Genomic DNA, 13,906 nt, shown 5'->3' on the forward strand with positions numbered 1-13,906 from the left:
ATCAGGTATCACAGTGGATCGGGTTCTACGCCCGAATTTACATGCAACTGATGGTTACAGGACGATGTCTTAACAAGTGTTTACGAGATATGGAGCACCAAGCACAAAAAAAAAAAAAAAAAAAAAAAAAAAAACTCACATAAACAAATCTGCCAAGAAGTTTCAAAACAACGCGCACTCCACTGCAGAGCGAAAGGTTCATTCTGGAAACAGTATTTTGCTCACATTGCCTCCTTTCCGGTTTGCAAGGTTGGACCGGCGTGAATTACGCGTAAAGCACAAAAGTGCGTAGATAAGTGCCCTTCTTTTTTTGAAATGAGAGAAAACAAAATACTCTACGAAACAGGTGTAACCGAAGGGAAACAAACGCCGTTTCTCTCGCCCTGGCGATGAGAATATTCCTGAAGAGAGCTCTCGAGCCGCTTTCCACGCTTTTCGGCGTAAATGCTAATTAGGTGCTCGTTCCGGAACATCTCTGGCGGGCGCGCTTACGTGCTCTTCCGGCGTCGGACAATCGTCTGCGACTCTTTCGCGAGAATTAGACGCCGCCCGAGAAGAAAAGCGGAAGTCGAGGACCCGCGGCATTTGAGCGGCAAGCGCTGTCTCTCGTCCGACTGAGGCGCTAAGCTCTGAAAGTCGCGGGGAACAACTGCAGACGAGTCGAGAGGAGAGCAGAGGAGAGGAGAGCAGGGCGGCTGAGGTGCCGCCGTAATTGGGAAAAACTCGCGCTGGCCCTTAATTAAGGCGGGCGTCGCGTAGGAGCCGGCTGGCTCCATTATGGCGCGAGTTGTGCCGTTTGGCAAAGCGCGGCAGCGGCCGCTGCTGCGCGCGCATTCCGCGCCGCCGCTAACAACTGCCGCTCTGCTTGCCTTTGTCTCCAGGGGCGCCACCTGCACCACCGACAAGCCGCCGTGGGCGAAATAATGAAGCCACTTGATTCCGAGCACACACCTCTCTATCATCGAGTTGCTACGAACTTACGCGGACTAGGCGTACTGCGGGAAAGAATCAGCATGGAGGAAAATTAAAGAAGCCTTCGAAGAAAATAGCTTGTGCAAATATAAAGAGCTCAGGCGGCAAGCCAATACTAAGGCTGAGATGTGGAAGGAATACCCAGCTAAGCTGTTTACCTCAGACATATCTTGAATCATTTAAGATAACGTTCCGCATCTTGGCCCTAGACAGGCCAATCGGGTCCGACCGATCGCCGTGTCTTCCTATGCCAATGACGTCAGTGGATGCGTTATGGAGTGGCACGTGGTCAGCACATCGGCCTCCCAGTCGTTGCCGGGTTTCTTGACCTTGGAAGTGCTTCCAATTGGTCGAGTAGCTCCACAGTTTGCCTCAGGACGCTGAGGGCAAATTCTTGGCAGTACCGGGAATCGAACGCAGGTTTTCCCCATGGCAGTCAGCCCGCGCTGACCTCTCAGCAATGGACGCGGACTTTGAACCAATCAAGATACAGTAATTCTAGTAAATTATAGATTGCAGCGATCAGTCGTCCTTTTTTAAATTTTATTGTGCAGATCTAGATTTCGGCTAGAAGCTAGCCATTCTCAATGTATTATTTTCGCTCACTGAATGTAAGGCCTGTTGGTCGGGCTTCATCCACATTCAATGATCTGTGGATGAAGCCAGGCCAACAGTCGTTACATGCATTGAGCGAAAATAATACATTGAGAATGGCTAGCTTCTAGCCGAAATCTAGATCTGCACAATAAAATTTAAAAAAGGACGACTGATGGCTGCAATCTATAATTTACAAGTCAATATAACAGTCACTGAGTGCAACAGCTTTCTGAATGGAAGGTAACCTGATACAGTAATTCTGTTTTCACCCAAATGTGTTGTGAAAAAGTCCTCCGTCAATGTGTTAACCACACAGAAATCGGTATCAACATTGCTTTTTCAAGTGGAACTGTAGTGATTTCTGCTGCTAATATTCTAGTTCTAAAAGAGAGATATTCAACAACGTTCCACTCTTCAAAGTCCGAATAGTGGTTTCGGAGAAATTAGGAAAGTTAGAACTTTACACTTACAGTTATATTTCAAAAACGTGAAGTTGGTACTATGTCTGCCATTAATATACCTGTGAAAAGATACTAATCATACTTTAGTGAGGACTTTCTCAGAACTGGTCTGGATGAAACGGAATCGCAAATATCTTAAACGAATCTGGAAAAATGTGAGGTGAATAACCCAGTACAGGATGTTCATGGAAGGGAAACGAACCTGAAGGCAATTTTATAGATGGAGAAAAGGAATTAGGTGAAGATGAGATGCGTCATATGATACTGTTAGAATTATTTAACAGAGCACTGCGAAATCTAAGTGGAAACGAAGCCCCATTGCTTCGTAATTATCAAGATATTTGGGGCAATATATAGGATGACAATTATTGAACGACACGGAAAAAAACGTAATTAGTTAAAAACTACGGAATGCACACACTTTATTTAACATATAAACGTCACTAAGATATTCGGATTTAGATTATGACATGTTCGATATGCCTACCATCATTGGCGATGATTTTTCGCAGACGAATAGCGCAATTCTGCTTGGCCTGCTGAAGTGTCGGAATTCGTTGCTGTCGACGACATCCTGAATGGCTGTTTTCAGCTCAGCAATGGTTTTGGGGTTATTGCTGTAAACCTCGTCTTAAATATAGCCCCACAAAAAGGAGTCGCATGTGTTCAGATCCGGGGAATATGGCGGCCAATCAAGGCCCTTGCCAGCAGCCTCTCGGTACCGCAGAGTGGTCTCCAAAGTGCTCCTCCAGGACGTCAAACACTCTCCTGCATCGATGGGGTCGAGCTCCGTCTTGCGTGAACCACGTCTTGTCGAAATCAGGGTCACCGTGCCGTCATGGAATATCGCACTGATTATTCGTGACTGGACATTGCACACCACACAGTCATCCGTCGAGGGTGAAGACACTTCTCGATAGCGAAATGCGGATTCTCAGTTCCCAAAAGGCGCCAATTGTGACATTTTCACGTACAAATGGCCGACAACAAGGCGCATGCGCATACTAATTCTCATCATGCCCCGTGGCCAATCGTGCACTTTGAACGTCGTAACTCAAATCGTTCAGAAGTTATGACCATTTTATTTTATATAGTTCAATAATTGTCACCCTTTACCATGACGACTCTATTCCATTTGGTATGTGAGCTATGAGTTAGGCGACAGACCCATCGGCTTTGAGAAGGATAATTCCAGCTTTACCGGTGCAGTTGATGACAAGATGAGAGTATTACTGAACTATAGGTCTAATAAATCGTGTTTGCATAATAATGACAAAAATTATTTCCAGAAAAATGCAAAAACTCGTAGAAATATCAGGTGATGCTCCGGCCAAAGGTAAGAACAGAGAAGGCCATGTGGACTCAACCACTTATCTTGCAAGACGTACATTTATAGCATTTCTTGATTAAGAGAGAGCGTTTGACCATGTTCACTGTTCTTTGTACTTCCCAAAGTAGGATGGATGTGATGCAGGGAGAAAAAGATTATGTATAGCTCGCATAGAGAACAGGCTCCAAGTTACAAAGGACCGAAGGACAAAGACTAGCAGTAGCTGAGAAGTGAATGACACAGTGTTGTAGCCTTCTCCCCGTGTTATTCAATCTGCACGCTCAGAAAGCTGTCAAGAAATGCAAGGAGAATTTGGAAAGGTATTAAAGTTCAGAAATTAAAAGAACGAGGTTTACTGATGACGCTGTAATCCTATCAGATGACATCAAACAGCTGCTGAAAGAAAGGTTAGTGTCTTGAAAATATGATGAGTATCAACAAAAGCGGGACAACGAATGTAGTCGACTCAAATTAGGCGATGCCGAGGGAGTTGGATTAAGAAATGAGACTCCAAAACTAGTACATGAGTTTTGTTATTTGGACAGCAAAATAACTGATATTGGCCAAAATAGAGGTGATACAAAAGATGACTGGCAATACCACAACAGTGAAAAAGAGTACTTAGTTAATATTTAATATTAAGGGTTTTAGAAAGTTTTTTTTTTTCTTTAGGCATCTGTCTGGAGTGAAACGTGGACTACAGGCAATTCGGACACGTAGTGGAGGAAAGGTAATGCAATGTGTTGCTATAGAAGAATGCTGAAGATTAGATGGCTCGATCGAATAACAATTGACCAAGTACAGAATCGAACTGGGGAAAAAAGAAATTTATGGCACAACTTCACTACAAGAGGATATCTGTTGAAACTTCCTGCCAGATTAAGACCGTGTGCCGGAGCGAGATTAGAATCCGGGACCTTTGTTTCCCGCGGGAAAGTGCTTGCCGACTGAGCCATCCAACCAAGGCGCACTACACGCACTCACAACTTTAGTTCAACTGTGCCTCATCTTTATCCAGAGTGCATTCCAGGCACATCACATCACACATTTAGAACATTTCAGTGTTGTAATGCGGCTAAGATTCATCTCGCATGTAAAATTTCGTCCGCAGCTCGTGGTCGTGCGGTAGCGTTCTCGCTTCCCACGCCGGGGTTCCCGGGTTCGATTCCCGGCGGTGTCAGGGATTTTCTCTGCCTCGTCATGACTGGGTGTTGTGTGATGTCCTTAGCTTAGTTAGGTTTAAGTAGTTCTAAGTTCTAGGGGACTGATGACCATAGATGTTAAGTCCCATAGTCCTCAGAGCCATTTGTAAAATTTCCCGTTGGCGTACTTCTCAATGAATATTCCTCAAATTTAATACCCATGGGTACAATAGTAAACAGATACAATGATCACACACCAATAAGATTTGTTATTTTTACTTTATTTATACATTTGCAATATCTCTTCTCACAAATTGACAAAAAAATGTTCAAATGTGTGTGAAATCTTATGGGACTTAACTGCTAAGGTCATCAGTCTCTAAGCTTACACACTACTTAACCTAAATTATCCTAAGGACAAACACATACACCCGTGCCCGAGGGAGGACTCACTCGAACCTCCGCCGGGACCAGCCGCACAGTCCATGACTGCAGCGCCCCAGACCGCTCGGCTAATCCCACGCGGCACAAATTCACAAAACGATATGAAACAAATTAATTGAAATTTGGACAGGTCAACATCTGCCGGTTCAGCTAGTTCAGACTAATTTTATAAGTATAGCAGCGCAGATATTTGATCCGGGTCCGCTGATCACCGCTTCCAAGTAAATCTGCGGATCAATACGTCGCGTAATTTGTCTCGCGCGCCGAACATCGCAAAGAGAGCGTGAATTCTGTCCGCAGACGCGAATGCTATTTCGCACCATTCCACGTAAGCTCCGAGGGCAATCACGTTTTAGCGATCGAATTAACGTGTTACAATGGAACTAATCTGAGAAGCTCTAACGATGGACCACTACGGCCGAAACTTTTAATCGCCTTGGTTAAATCGCAACTGTTGTTATAATAAGCAATCAGTTACAAGTTTCCAGAATGAGATTTTCACTCTGCAGCGGAGTGTGCGCTGATATGAAACTTCCTGGCAGATTAAAACTGTGTGCCCGACCGAGACTCGAACTCGGGACCTTTGCCTTCCGCGGGCAAGTGCTCTACCATCTGAGCTACCGAAGCACGACTCATGCCCGGTACTCACAGCTTTACTTCTGCCAGTATCTCGTCTCCTACCTTCCAAACTATACAGAAGCTCCTGTTCGCAGGAGAGCTTCTGTAAAGTTTGGAAGGTAGGAGACGAGATACTGGAGAGCTTCTGTAAAGTTTGGAAGGTAGGAGACGAGATACTGGCAGAAGTAAAGCTGTGAGTACCGGGCGTGAGTCGTGCTTCGGTAGCTCAGATGGTAGAGCACTTGCCCTCGAAAGGCAAAGGTCCCGAGTTCGAGTCTCGGTCGGGCACACAGTTTTAATCTGCCAGGAAGTTTCAGTTACAAGTTTGTTCGTCAGTATCTGACCGTTAAGGGGAGAAGACGTAGCGGCTTACATATACACTGAGGTAACAAAAGTCATGGAATAGCGATGTGCATATATACAGATGGCGGTAGCATTGCGTACACAACGCATAAAAGGGCAGTACATTGGCGGAGCTGTCATTCGACTCAGGTGACTCAAGCGAAAAGGTGACCGACGTGATTATGGCCGCACGGCTGGAATTAACAGACTCGACCGCAGAACGGTGGTTGGAGCTACATGCATGGGACATTCCATTTCGAAAATAGTCAGCGGATTCAATACTCCGAGATCCACGGTGGCAACAGGGTGCCGAAAATATCAAAGTTCAGCGATTACCTCTCACCATGTATAACGCAGTGGCCGATGGTCTTCACTTAACGACCGAGAGCAGCAGCGTGTGGTGTGGGCTGTGTTTACTTGGAAATGAGAGGGTGCTCGGCTCCTTGGAAACCATTTGCAGAAATTCAAGGACGTCATGCTCCCAACAACTATGGAATTTTTATGGATGACAATGCGTCATATCACCGGGCCACAGTTGTTTTTGAATGATTTGAAGAATATTCTGGACTGTTCGAGCGAATGATTTGACCACCCGGATCGCCCGACATGAATCCCAGTGAATATTTATTAGACATAATCGAGTGATCAGTTCGCGCACAAAATCCTGCACCAGCAACTATTTCGGAATTATGAACGGCTATAGAGGCAGCACGGCTCAGTATTTCTGCAGGGGACTTCCAACGACTTGAAACTTCCTGGCAGATTAAAACTGTGTGCCCGACCGAGACTCGAACTCGGGACCTTTGCCTTTCGCGGGCAAGTGCTCTACCATCTGAGCTACCGAAGCACGACTCACGCCCGGTCTCACAGCCTTACTTCTGCCAGTATCTCGTCCCCTCGTGAGACCGGACGTGAGTCGTGCTTCGGTAGCTCAGATGGTAGAGCACTTGCCCACGAAAGGCAAAGGTCCCGAGTTCGAGTCTCGGTCGGGCACACAGTTTTAATCTGCCAGGAAGTTTCATATCAGCGCACACTCCGCTGCAGAGTGAAAATCTCATTCTGGCTTCCAACGACTTGTTCAGTCTACGGCACGTCGACCTGCTGCACTGTGCCGGGCGGAAGTACACTCATGCTCATAAATTGACGACAATGCTGATACATGGTGAAACAACGCACTGGTGGACTTTGCGGGTTTAAATCACTTCGGGGTATGACCATGCGGTGTATTTGACCTGCGGTCGTCACACGCTGGCGCTGGCAGTAGTCCACATACGCAGAGGTTTGTTGGTGCATGTCAGAGTACGGTGCAGCGAGTAAGTGTGCAGACGTTTTCAGGCGTGCTAATGGCGACTGTGTTTGAAAATAGCTCTAAGAACACATATTGATGACGTTATGAGTGGTAGAATACTAGAGCGACTAGAGACTGGCCAAACACAGCAGGTCGTAGCACGGGCCCTCCGTGTGCCACAAAGTGTGATCTCAAGATTATGGCAACCATTCCAGCAGACAGGAAACGTGTCCAGGCGCTACAGTAAGAGACGTCCACAGTGTACAACACCACAAGAAGACCGATATCTCACCATCAGTGGCAGCAGATGGCCACTGAGTACTGCAGGTAGCCTTGCTCGGAACCTTTTCACAGCCACTGGAACAGTTGTCTCCAGACACTCAGTCTACAGACGACTGAACAGACTTGGTTTATTTGCCAGGAGACCTGCAAAGTGCATTCCACTGACCCCTGCTCACAGGAGAGCCCATAACGTCTAGTGTCAAGAACACACTACATGGTCATTGGAACAGTGGTCCCAGGTTATGTTCACGGACGAGTCCAGGTATGGACTGAACAGTGGCTCTGAACACTATGGGACTTAACATCTGTGGTCATCAGTCCCCTAGAACTTAGAATTACTTAAACCTAACTAACCTAAGGACAACACACACATCCATGCCCGAGGCAGGATTCGAACCTGCGACCGTAGCAGTCGCGCGGTTCCGGACTGCGCGCCTAGAACCGCTAGACCACCGCGGCCGGCGACTGAACAGTGATTGTCGCCGGGTTTTCATCTGGCGTGAACCAGGAATCAGATATCAACCCCTTGATGCCCTTGAAAGGGACCTGTATGGAGGCCGTGGTTTGATGGTGTGGGGTGAGATTATGATTGGTGCACGTACAACCCTGCATGTCTTTGACAGAGGAACTGTAACGGGTCACGTGTAACGGGACGTCATTTTGCACCAGTATCTCCGCTTTTTCAGGTGTGCCGTGGGTTCCACCTTCCTCCTGGTGGATGATAACGCACGGCCCTACCGAGTTGCCATCGTGGAGGAGTACCTTGAAACAGAAGATATCAGGCGAATGAAGTGACCTGCCTGTTCTCCGGGCCTAAACCCCATCGAGCACGTCTGGGATGCTCTCGGTCGACGTATCGCTGCACATCTTCAAACTCCTAGGATACTTAGGAGCTCCGATAGGCACTGGTGCAAGAATGGGGGGCTACACCCCAGCAGATACTCGACCACCTGATCCAGAGTATGCCAACGCGTTATTCAGCCTGTGTACGTGTGCATGGTGGTCATATCCCATATTGATGTCGGGGTACAGGAGCAGGAAACAGTGGCCTTTTGTAGCACATGTGTTTCGGGACGGTTTTCTCAACTTATCACCAATACCGTGGGCTTACAGATCTGTGTCGTGTGTGTTTCCTATGTGCCTATGCTATTAGCGCCAGTTTTGTGTAGTGCCATGTTGTGTGGCACCACATTCTGCAATTATCCTTAATTTATGAGCATGAATGTAGGTCCGACACCATATTAGGAGGTACCCCATGACATTTGCCACCTCAGTGTACAGGTTACTGGAACGCACGGAACGTTTTGCGCTAACTGCCAGGGTATTTCGTGTGAGAAGGCTGTGAGGCACCGTGATCGATCTGAATGTGCCGGCACTGGCTTTCATCCTTCTCGTTTGTTTTATCATCAACGAAAAACGCTGCAGTCTATCCATGAATCACCCCGACTAAAAACAAACATCGAAGACATTGTATTCAGTCTCTGAGAAAGAAGGGTCTCGCAGCTGACAGTGCCATAAAACTAAATCTTTTAGATTTTTTCTTTTCGCCTACATTCTCACCTCTACTCTGAACTCGGGGAGGTAAACAAGAATGTTGGCAGTCCTTGGAAACGGAATTAACTTCTCGAGGAAGAAACGTATGGCTAAACGCGTCCGCGGCGAATTTCCTGTGACGTCGAGTTTGGGCGCGACTAAGAATACACAGGCGGGAGGTGGCGTTTGGCTGGCGACCAACGATAACCACAGCCACTCCAGCGCTGGAGCGACGAACAGCCGCAAAGACAAGTGCCTGCCTATCACTCACTGGAAAAGTGAAACGTTCTCAGGAGCGCAAATTCACATTCGAGCTCACACTGGGAAAACCCTATACTTGGAAAATCCCTGGTGTACGCTGCACAGGGTAGATTTTATTGTACTGTATATTAGGGTTTATTCCCGTTCCACTCAAAAGTGGGATGTGGCGAACAATGATTGCTTGCACGTCTGTGTGAATTTTTATGTATCTGATTTTAGCTGCACAATCTCTATGGAATAGATACACAGCGGAAGGAAGATTAGTGTTCAACCAGGAAGCCCCCATCCACGATTGTTTAAGTAATCGAACTCCCACGTATAGAACGTCATGACTCCCGAAAAATATGCCACACAGCTACAATGGTATATCTAGACACTGTCTGAAAAATGTGTTGCAAATAGAGTTAGTAGAAAAGAAGTAATAAAATAAAACTTAACGCCTGATGCTGAAGTTTTACTGCATGAACAACGAAAACGCAATAAGCGATAAACGTTTTGAAACTTTCTGGCAGATTAAAAGTGTGTGCCGGACCGAGACTCGAACTCAAGACCTTTCGCTTTCGAGGGCAAATTTCTCAGGAGAGCTTCTGTGACGTTTGGAAGGTAGGAGAAGAGGTACTGGCAGAAGTAAAGCTGTGAGGAGGGGTCATTAGTCGTGCTTGGGTAGCTCAGTTGGTAGAGCACTTGAAAGCGAAAGGCAAAGGTCCCGAGTTCGAGCCTCGGTTCGGCACACAGTTTTAGTCTGCCAGGAAGTTTCGTTTCACCGCACACTCCGCTGCAGAATAAAAAATTTCATCCTGATGAACGTTTTTCCTCTCAGTATTCCGTGAAGGGTGTCAGTGAGAAAAACTTCCGTAAAGGTTTGAGGTTATGTGTAAATTTGGCTGAAAGCGCTGAGTGATTTCATTCTAGAATTCTGGATGAATATAGGCTGTGTAATTTGTGCGCTGTGAGTTACACTACCGCCAATGGCTTTTCCGCCGTGGTAATACTGGTTCCCGCCAGATCGTCGAAGTGGGCTGTTATTAATTTCAGATTTTTATTGTAAAGTTGGGAGTGATAGTTTCAAAACGAGTGACTTGTTGCAGAAAAGCGCACTGTAGTAAGATGTGAAAAACAGAAAACTGCTGATTACAAGAGAAATAAGCGTATTATACGAGTACACACAAGCGATACTACGGGGTCAACAAACTCAGTAGTATTTTTGTAGCATATTTGCAGCAGTGTTGAGGCTAAATTGAAGACAGTACGATGTAGGTAATTGCAGATAGAAACTCGCATAACTATCGCAGAACATTCAGCAATTATAAGTGGTCTACCAGTAGTCTGCACTGCCGACTAATAAATCAGTGTATGCAATGAAAGGTAACTGAGTAATTTCGATCCAGCACAGATGGAAAATACACAAGTGCAGTCGTACCTAGTGGATCATTATTTAACATACCCTTCTCTAGTCTCTAGTATAGTGTCGTGACAAAGCAGGCGTTGTACGAACTGGCATGGCGTGTGGCTGAACTGTGGAACAACGGAAGGGTGGGTGGATAGCATTGACAGACTTCTCGGGTGAGATTCTCACCTACTCAGAATTGTGTTGGCCTATAAACTTTATTTGATATGTGGCACGCGCGAGGTTCAGGCGCATCTTACATCGTCCAATCATCAAAAATGGTTCAAATGGCTCTGAGCACTATGGGATTTAACATCTATGGTCATCAGTCCCCTAGAACTTAGAACTACTTAAACCTAACCAACCTAAGGACATCAAACACCCAGTCATCACGAGGCAGAGAAAATCCCTGACCCCGCCGGGAATCGAACCCGGGAACCCGGGCGTGGGAAGCGAGAACGCTACCGCACGATCACAAGCTGTGGACGTCCAATCATCGATTTACAATCAAATATCAGGATAATTCCAATCCCAAAGAAAGCAGGTGTTGACAGATGTGAAAATTACCGAACTATCAGTTTAATAAGCCACGGCTGCAAAATACTAACACGAATTCTTTCCAGACGAATGGAAAAACTGGTAGAAGGCGACCACGGAGAAGATCAGTTTGAATTCCGTAGAAATTTTGGAACACGTGAGGCAATACTGACCCTACGACTTATCTTAGAAAATAGATTAAGGGAAGGCAAACCTACGTTTCTAGCATTTGTAGACTTAGAGAAAGCTATTGACAATGTTGAGTGGAATACTCTCTTTCAAATTCTGAAGGTGGCAGGGGTAAAAAACAGGGAGCGAAAGGCTATTTACAATTTATACAGATGCCAGAAGGCAGTTATAAGAGTCGAGAGGCATGAAAGGGAAGTAGTGGTTGAGAAGGGAGTGAGACAGGGTTGTAGCCTATCCCCGATGCTATTCAATCTGTATATTGAGCAAGCAGTAAAGGAAACAAAAGAAAAATTTGAGTAGGAATTAAAATCCATGGAGAAGAAATAAAAACTTAGAGGTGCGTCGATGACATTGTAATTCTGTCAGAGACAGCAAAGGACCTGCAAGAGCATACGAACGGAATGTACAGTGTCTTGAAAGGAGGGTATAAGATGAACGTCAACAAAAGCAAAACGAGGATAATGGAATGTAGTCGAATTAAATCGGGTGATGCTGCGGGAATTAGATTAGGAAATGAGACGCTTAAAGTAGTAAAGGAGTTTTGCTATTTGGGGAGCAAAATAACTGATGATGGTCGAAGTAGAGAGGATATAAAATATAGACTGGCAATGGCAAGGAAAGCGTTTCTGAAGAAGAGAAGTTTGTTAACATCGAGTATAGATTTAAGTGTCAGGAAGTCGTTTCAGAAAGTATTTTTACGGAGTGTGGCCATGTATAGTTTAGACAAGAAGAGAATAGAAGCTTTCGAAATGTGGTGCTACAGAAGAATGCTGAAGATTAGATGGTTAGATCACATAACTAATGAGGAGGTACTGAACAGAATTGGAGAGAAGAGAAATTTGTGACACAACTTACTAGAAGAATGGCTTGGTTGGGAGGGCATATTCTGAGGCATCAAGGGATCACCAGTTTAGTATTGGAGGGCAGCGTGAAGGGTAAAAATCGTAGAGGGAGACCAAGAGATGAATACACTAAACAGATTTAGAAAGATGTAGGTTGCAGTAGGTACTGGGTGATGAAGAACCTTGCACAGGATAGAGTAGCATGGAGAGCTGCATCAAATCAGTGTCAGGATTGAAGACCACAACAACAATCAGGAAGGGTAGCTAACCCGTCCCTCGCGTTTATTATGAAAAGTGCTTCTTATATTCTTTATTTAGCAAAGACACGGAAAACCACATCAACACGGCCAAATGTAATACTGAAACTCACCACCTCCCACACACAAGCCGACCGCCTTAACAACTCCGCCATCCCGTGCTGCTGGACGAAACGAAGTCAATCGGTAAACTATGACTCCTGTTACTTTGTTTGGACTCACGTGCGGTGCACTTCGCCTCCGGCCATCTGCGAAAATCGCAACAAACGCAAATGGAAGCCGGTTCTCGGTTTGCAGCGTTTGTAAGGGAGCCGGAGCGGTCCGGTTTGCGCCCCCCTGGAAACGAAACACCGGGCATCGGCGGCGCCGGCTGTGGGCATTGTTCGCTGCAGACGGAAGGAAGTGGAGCAGGGGAGCCAGGTAGGGCCAGCAGCCGCAGCCGCAGCCGCTACTGCTGCAACTGTGTGTCGCGCAGCCCTGCCTGCACAACACCTGCACTGCACCAGCTCATCTCATCAAAGTCTACGTTTACCACACGTGAAGTTTTTAAAATATTGCATTTATCAATGAAGAGCAGAACTATTTTAAAAAGGGAGGATCTTTCTTTCAGTAAATGGAAGTTTTAAAATAATTATTAACAGTTCGTAGTAATGGACGGAAAGTCATCGAGTGAAACAGAAGTAATATCAGGCGTTGCCTAACGAAGTGGTATAGGCCCTCTATTGTTTCTGATCTATATTAACGAAACACGAGACAATCTGAGTAGCCGTCTTAGAGTGTTTGCGGATGATGCTGTCATTTACCGCCTTGTAAAGTCATCAGATGACCAAAACGACTTGCAAAATGATTTAGATAAGATATCTGTATGGTGTGAAAAGAGGCAATAGACCCTGAATAAGGAAAAGTGTGAAGTTATTCACATGAGTACTAAAAGAAACAGCTAAATTTTGATTACACGATAAGTCACACAAATCTGGAGGCTGTAAATTCAACTAAATACTTAGGGATTACAATTACAAATAACATAAATTGGAACAATCACATAGATAATATTGAAGGTACAGCAAACCAAAGACTGCGATTCATTGGCAGAACACTTAGAAGGTGCAACAGGTCTACTAAAGAGACTGCTTACACCACGCTTGTCCGCCCTATTCTGAAGTATTGCTGTGCGGTATGGGATCCGCATCAGGTGGGACTGACGGATGACATCGAAAAAGTACAAAGAAGGGCAGCTCGTTTTGTATTATCGCGAAATAGGGGAGATAGTGTCACAGACATAATACGTGAGCTGGAGTGGCAATCATTAAAACTAAGGCGTTTTTCGTTGCGACGGGATCTTATCACGAAATTTCAACACCAGTTTTCTCCTCCGACTGCGAAAACATTCTGTTGGCACCCACATACATAGGGAGAAATGATCA

At 45.7% G+C, this 13,906-nt stretch overlaps 1 non-coding gene across 1 annotated transcript; it reads left to right on the plus strand.

Moving 5' to 3' along the window:
* Positions 1-5,778: 5,778 nt before the first annotated feature.
* On the plus strand, positions 5,779-5,853 carry Trnas-cga (transfer RNA serine (anticodon CGA)). The gene has a single exon. It is a non-coding gene; the product is annotated as a tRNA-Ser (tRNA).
* Positions 5,854-13,906: the final 8,053 nt, after the last annotated feature.

The sequence above is a fragment of the Schistocerca nitens genome, chromosome 1 (assembly GCF_023898315.1).
Source record: "Schistocerca nitens isolate TAMUIC-IGC-003100 chromosome 1, iqSchNite1.1, whole genome shotgun sequence".
NCBI lineage: Eukaryota > Metazoa > Arthropoda > Insecta > Orthoptera > Acrididae > Schistocerca > Schistocerca nitens.